Here is a 7,874-nt window from a genome sequence, read left to right as displayed (position 1 = left end):
GCTTATATAACCATCAATAATGTATCACATTAGGAAACATTATTTTTAATTTAGAATTCTATCCTCAGTCCGATTGTGAATTGAGAAATTTCTGAAAAGCCATTTAGACTTGCAGGACTCAGAGAATGTATGTTTCATGTGCCCTTTTTAAAAAAATATATATATATTTATTTATTTATTCGGTTGTGCTGAATTTTAGTTGCAGCAGGTGGGCTCCTTAGTTGCAGCTTGCTGGCTCCTTAGTTGCAGCATGTGAACTCTTAGTTACAGTGTGCATGTGGGATCTAGTTCCCTGACCAGGGATCAAACCCGGGCCGCCTGCATTGGGAACGTGGAGTCTTATCCACTGCACCACCAGGGAAGTCCCACATGTGCCCTTTCTAAGGAAGCTGAGTATGTACTCCAGTGAAGTAAACGAGTGATGACTAAGAAAGAAAAAGATGGGCAGTATAAGGAATGGTGGATTTAACCAAGAATGTTAGATTGACTTCTGTGCAAGTCTTAGCAGCCACCTAACCAGATTAGAACAGAAGAAAGAGTATCCTCAGGAAAAATAATGGAATTGATTTCAGCTATAGACAAAATTGTTAATCTCAAAATTTTAGGGACACGGTGAAGAAGGTACCTGTTTCTTCTCTCAATGGGAAAACACTGAAAAACAATACAAACTCCAGGAAAGACACAAACCTGCAAGAAAATTATGAAGCAAATATAAAGCAAACAAAAACTAGGTGTCTTTGTTTTTTTAGACATCCACACCCTCCTTGTTTCACTTATAGTGAGATGCAGAACTATAAAACTTTTAGACGGCAATGTTGAATATCCTTATGTCTCATGATGGTGAAAGAGTTCTTAAACTAGATACAAAAAGCAAAGACCATAAAGGAAAGGATGGATAAATTTAATTACTTTAAATTAAGACCTTGTATTATTCAAGAGTTACCACAAAGAAAGTATAAAGACAAGCCACAAACTGGAAGAAGATATTTGCAATACGTATAACTGACATAGGAATAACATTTAGCACTCCTAAAAATCAATAAGCAAATGATGAAGAGACAAAAGACCTGAAGAGGTACTTCATCAAAGAGAAATACAAATGGCCAAAAAACCCAGGAAAACATGCTTAACCTCATTAATCAGTGAAACACAAAATGAATCACAATGAGGTATCATTTGTCAACCACACAACAGCCAAAAATTTAAAAGTCTGAGAATCCGATTGTTACTGAGGTTGCACGGCAGCTGGAACTCTGGAGGTGTAAACAGATATAACCATCTGGAATAATGTTGAATGAAGATGTTCATGATCTGGCAATTTCACTCCCAGGTAAATATCCTATAGCATTCATACGAGGAGATACAGACAAGATTGTTCCTAGTAGCACTGTAACAGTACATAACTAAAAACAAGCCAAGTATTCATTGAGATGGATAAATAAAATTGTATTATTTTCAATAAAATACTATCGAGTAGTGGAAAGAAATGACGTAAAGCTGCAAGCAACAACATGATGAATCCCAGGAATGTAAACTTGAGGGGAAAATCTAAGTTGCAGAAAAAAGAAGCCCACACTGTGATTCAATTTAAATCCAGTTCAAAAACTTGCAAAACTAACAATATACTAATTCAGGATATTAACAAAGGCAGTAAAATGATAATGAAATATTTTGGGTACTTGTTCTATTTTTTTTAATATCTATGACATTATAAATATTATATATTATGTCACATATATATAACATTATATTTATTTATTCAACTAAGGAGGGCCATAGAACAAAAGTGGCTTTGGACACCCTTCATCTCACTCCAAATAAAGGCCAAAGTCCTCACAAGGCCTGCAAGGTCGTACATAATCTGACCCCCTCTCTCCCCATCTCCTAGAATTCTTCCTTTGGCCTACCACACCAGACTCAGTAGCCCCTTGCTGTTCTTCCCATATTCCAGATATGTTCCCTCCTTAGGATTTTTGTATTACCTATTTCTTTCTACAGTACAATGTACCCATAGTTATCCCTAAATTAACTGCTTTACCTCCTTCAAGACTTTGCTCAAATGTCACTTTCACAATGAGACCTACACTGATCACGCCATTAAAAATTGCAACTCACACCCCTGCACGCAGACATTCCTAATCCCCATGATCCTTCCCTTTAAAACTGGTTGGGGCTTTCCTGGTGGCACAGTAGTTGAGAGTCTGCCTGCCGATGCAGGGGACACGGGTTCGTGCCCCGGTCCGGAAGGATCCCACGTGCCGTGGAGCGGCTGGGCCCGTGAGCCATGGCCGCTGGGCCTGCGCATCCGGAGCCTGTGCTCTGCAACAGGAGAGGCCACAACAGTGAGAGGCCCGCGTACCGCAAAAAAAAAAAAAAAAAAAAAAAGTGAAAAAAAAAAAAAAAAAACTGGCTGGGGCTCAATCCATAATGTGTGTTGAATGAATGAATGGAGATGTGGAGGATCTGAAGACTGGGATCAGGACAGCACCAGATTTGCATGGCCAACCAGGTTCTCCAGATTTAACCCCAAGAGAGAAAATACTCAGCTGGCTCTAAGGGCTTGCCACCCTGGGAAAATTCAAAGTCCGGCTGTGGTGGGCTCTGTGTTCTTGGCCAACTCCTCTCATTTCAGCAGCATTCCTATACCCTCCTGAGGCTACCAAGGCTTTTGCTCTAGTTTTGTTTTGTTTTTTAAAGACTTTATTTTTTAGAGAAGCTTTGGGTTTACAACAAAATTGAGAGGGAACTACAGAGATTTCTCATATACCTTCCGCACTCACACAGTTCACAGCGTCCTCCATTAACATCTCCCGCCAGAATGGTACATTTGTTACCAAGGATGAACCTACAATGACACATCATAATCGGCCAAAGTCCATAGTTTACCTTAGAGTTCAGTTTTGGTGTTGCACATTCCATGGGTTTGGACAAATGTATATCCATCATTATGTGTACATGTCATCCATGGCATATATCCATCATTAGAGCACCATACAGCGCATTTTCACTGCCCTAAAAATCCTCTATGCTCCATCTATTTATCCCTCCCCTCCACCCACAACCCCTGGCAACTGTTGACTTAAAAAAAATGCACAGGGCTTCCCTGGTGGCGCAGTGGTTGAGAGTCCGCCTGCCGATGCAGGGGACGCGGGTTCGTGCCCCGGTCCAGGAGGCTCCCATGTGCCACGGAGTGGCTGGGCCATGGCCGCTGAGCCTGCGCGTCCGGAGCCTGTGCTCCGCAACGGGAGATGCCACAACAGTGAGAGGCCCGCGTACCTCAAAAAAAAAAAAAAAAAAAAGCACAATGTGAGAGCTGCAAGTTAAGTTTTATTTGGGGCAAAATGAGGACTGCAACCCAGGAGACAGCATTTCAAATAGCTCTGAGAAACTGCTCTGAGGAGGTGAGTGGAGCTAGAATACATAGGAGTTTTGCAACAAGGGGCAGGTAGTCGGGAACATCAAAAGGTTACTGTTAATTGGGAAACCAGATATGTCAAGTTAAGGAATTTAGCGCTTTTCTGTGTATGGGAAGATGCAAGAGCCTGGGCTTACTGAAATCATTCCTTTGATATGCACCTCAGCTATCTGGGGCCAGTATCCTGTATTTTCACATCCTGGGTTTCCTCACGGTGCACCATGGGGAGTGGCTGCAGTCTGATGGCTGCTAGATGGCAGGTATTCTTTCCTTCCTGAGTTCCCTCAGGGCTCACCAGCTCTGCTGCAATCGCTGGTGGCTGTGACATCCTTTGTTTACTGATATGGCAGGAAATATTCCATTTCTCACAACCACTAATATTTTTACTGTCTGAATAGTTTTGCCTTTTCCACAATGTCATATAGTTGGAATCATACTAAATGTAGCTTCTTCAGATTGGCTTCTTTCACTCAGGTTCCCTCCTGAATGTCTTTTCATGGTTTGATAGTTCATTTCATTTTACTGCTGCATAATATTCCATCAGGTAGGTAAAAATGAAAATGATTTACCCTGTACAGATGATGGGGAGGGAGTCAATAGAAAAGGGTGACAAGGGCCTTCCTGACACCATTCCAGAGAACGTAAGTCAGTACTCCATTTGGCAATTCCATATTTAAAACATGGATGTCCTTTGATCCATCAGTTCTACTTCTAGTACTCTTTACCATAGACACACAAACTCAGTCACGTCCTGGGGCCTCTCCCATCCCATGAGCTTGGATTCCCAGGACTGATTCTTTTATTTTGCCAAGGAACCTTGATTCCAAAGAGACCAATCCCTCAGTCTCTCTCTGCCTCTTCATCCTATGCTCAATTAACTCCTACCTATTTTTTAAAATATTTATTTATTTATTTAGGCTGTGCCGGGTCTTAGTTGTGGCACACAGGATCTTTAATTGTGGCATGCGGACTTCTTAGTTACGGTATGCATGTGGGATCTAGTTACCCGACCAGGGATTGAATCCGGATGCCCTGCATTGGGAGCGCGGAGTCTTACCCACTGGACCACCAGGGAAGTCCCTATCTATTCAAACCAAACGTTTCCTTTTCGAAAATGTTTTCCTGACTCTACATACTAAAGTAGGTCACCCTCTACCCATTCTTATTTATTCTTAGAGCACAAGCGACACTTATGCATATTTATCTGTAGGACTATTTATTTAACATCTGCACTCCCCACAAGAGCAAGGGCTGTGACTATGTCCCCAGGGCTTAGCCCTGGACTGACTCATTGAAACACTGGACTGGCACTGCCTATCTTTGTCCTGAAACCTGATGTGGGTTCACCTAGAGGCTTGCTTGGAAACTGCTGCGCCCTGTAGCTCATGCAGAGGCTTGCCCAGAGGGCCCCATATGCAGGGAGCCACATCCAAGAGCCAGTCATCGCTATCATGGAACCTTGGGAGACAGGTGGGAACGGATGAGTCACATAACAAAGGCCGTTAATTGTGTCATCGGTGACCCAAGCAGGGGCAAATGAAACTTGTGGGATGCTACTATCAGGCTGGGCTCCAAGCCCCACCCCAAATGCCTTCCTGAACCCCACTAGGGATCAGTGTCTCCCTGTTCTTAACCTCTGGCTCCATGAACCTCTTGCTCAACCTTCTTTGCCTGAACATACCACACTGCTGGAGACTTCCTAGCCGACTCCTCCACTTAACGATGCGTTCCTTCCAGGCAGGGCCAGCAGGCTGCTTTTATCCCCAGTGGCCCCACTGTCCCAGCCAACTGCCCACCATTCATCATTCTGGTCCTTGAGATGTCTGCAGACAAATGCCAGGATGGTGGTGAGCATTTTGTAACATATAGAAACATCAAGTAACTATGTTGTGCACCTGGAACTAATGCAGTACTGTAGGTCAATTATATAATTAAAAGTATAATAAAAGTTTGGAGAGAAGATGAGGTGAGATGGAGGTATTAAATCTTCATCTCTTATAACAGTTATAAACTTAATTTTTTTTTTTTTTTTTTTGCCGGACGCGGGACTCTCACTGTTGTGGCCTCTCCCGTTGCGGAGCACAGGCTCCGGACGCACAGGCTCAGCGGCCATGGCTCACGGGCCCAGCCGCTCCGCGGCACGTGGGATCCTCCCGGACCAGGGCACGAACCCGCGTCCCCTGCATCGGTAGGCGGACTCTCAACCACTGTGCCACCAGGGAAGCCCTAAAAATTTTTTAATTGTGTTTTTCTTTTCTTTTTATTGTACCTAAGTGAGATGACTGATGTTAACTAAACCTAGTGTTGTAATCATTTCACAATACATGTAAATCAAACCATCATGTTGTACAGCTTAAACTTATACAGTGATGTATGTTAATTCTTTCTCAATAAAACTGGAAACAAACAAACAAAATGCCAGGACCACTCCCTGACCCAGAGACCCACGTCTCTGGGTAGTGATCTGGCTTTCCAAGCCTGTGATGGAGTCCTCTGCTGCATCCCCAGTTCAGTTTCCTTGTTAGAACCATAAGTATTGAAGTCAAAGATACGAGTTTGAGTTCCAGCCCATATATTAAGCTATGTGACCTTAATTTTTCTAAGCCAAAGTCTCCATTAATAAATTCTGGGTTTTAAATACCTTCTCCATGCTACTGTGAGCAGGGGCAGATGGGGGCTTTATGGGGCCTGAAGTTTCTACAGCTTGACGGATCCCCAACTGAGGCATCCTGAAGCTTCAGCTTCAAGGTCAGTATACCTCTGCTCCCTGCAAGAAAAGAAATGAAAAGTGCCAGATTGCCCTCGACCTGCTGCTTTGCAGCGAGGATGTGGGTCTACCATCCAGGTTCCACCAATCCAAGGCCACACCCAGGCTGAGAATCAGAAGCCAGACCTCCAGGATCCCTTCCGGTGACTGATGGCAATGATGAGGGCAGCTCCCTCACTTCCAGAGGTAATGGGCACAGGAGTTCTGGTGGCAACTGTCAGTCCCCAGACCAACTCTGTATCCCAGTGTGATTTGGGGTATTCTATTTGTGTGGACTCAAATCTGCTTCTCTGTCCTTCCTAGAGGTGCTGTGACCTTTTTCCCCCTTTCTTTTAAACATTTTTTAAGCATGGCTGGCTTTCATTTCCTGAGCTCAGGACTAGCCCTCTACACATCCAGCATCCCCCTACCCACCCCTCCTTTTTTTAAATCCAGCATCCATTTAATAAGACGCTTTGCCACTAGAGCCAGGTGTTGTGGCTCGCAGCTAGGAATCGTACTTTGCTCTTCTCCAGGGCCTGGCACATAAGGACCACAGGAAGACAACCACTCCAGAGCCTTTTTTCTTCCAAGCTCCTGGCAAGCTTTATCTAGTTACATTCACCCCGTGACTTGCCCTCCAGGCACTGATCTTGCTGCCAACCTTTTGCTCTGCCACACGCTCTGCCTGGCTTGCTGCCCTGGCCTGCCCAGCCTTCTCTCTCTCCACTTTTCCCCCTCACTGCCTCCCTCCAGGCTTATCTAGGAGGCTCCCTAGATTCTGCACCCTGGACCCAGAGCTCACCACTTCCCACATCTCACCTCACAGCTGCGGCCCTAGCCATGGCTGCTGGCTGATCCCTTGAGCAAATACGATGGGAACACCTGACCCTTCTTCGTCCAGGAGACAGGCCTCTGCAAGCCTGACTCACCCTCTCCTCCCCACTGTGGGCCCGGAGCAAACCCCCCCTCCTCCCTTCATCCTCCTTCTCAACGTGTGGCCTTGGACAAGTCCCTTCGCTTTTGCGTTTTGCTTGTCAAACTTTACAGGCTGTAAACTCTAATCTGTATCATACAGGTGAATTATGTTTATTTCTGTGGGTAGGATCTTTCCTGTCAGGACAAATCAAAGTTCACCTTCCCTGGGCAGGTGATGAGGGCATGTGGGCTCCCAGGAGATTGGGGTAGAGAGAGACTAAGGGGAGACCACAAGATAGAGGCACCTTGGCTGATTTCTTACTGAAGATACAGGTGAATATAAAAGCACTGGCTTTGGTGGTGTGTGGTGCCAGAGGCACGGGGTGTGCGTAGGGGGAGATGTACCGACTTCAGGGACTAGCTCACCACACTGTCCCTCCACTCCCAGGCAGGGCCGGGACAGCCTTCTCAGCTGCAGGATGAGGCATCCCAACAGAGACTTAAGGGGAAAGAAAGTGCTGGAGTAGGAGCCAAGTCATCTGAACTTATTCCCTGCGCCCAGAGGAAGTGGGGGCACGAGTCTGCTTTCCATGAAGAGTGTGTGTGGCGGGAATCTAGCTCCTAAAGAGGATTCAAAGGAAAAACAAGAAGTGGGGAGAAAGAAACATAGTCTGCGGACTCGGTCCTTTCCTACTACGTGGGGGACCTCCCAAACTCCCGGCCTCGTGCACCCCAGCTCCTTCCCCACCACGCGTGAGTCTCCTGGCAACCGCCAGCCACAGCTGGGGGCCTCTG

Source organism: Leucopleurus acutus (genome assembly GCF_964270905.1).
Source record: "Leucopleurus acutus genome assembly, chromosome: 20".
NCBI lineage: Eukaryota > Metazoa > Chordata > Mammalia > Artiodactyla > Delphinidae > Leucopleurus > Leucopleurus acutus.
This window is presented reverse-complemented; position numbering follows the sequence as displayed.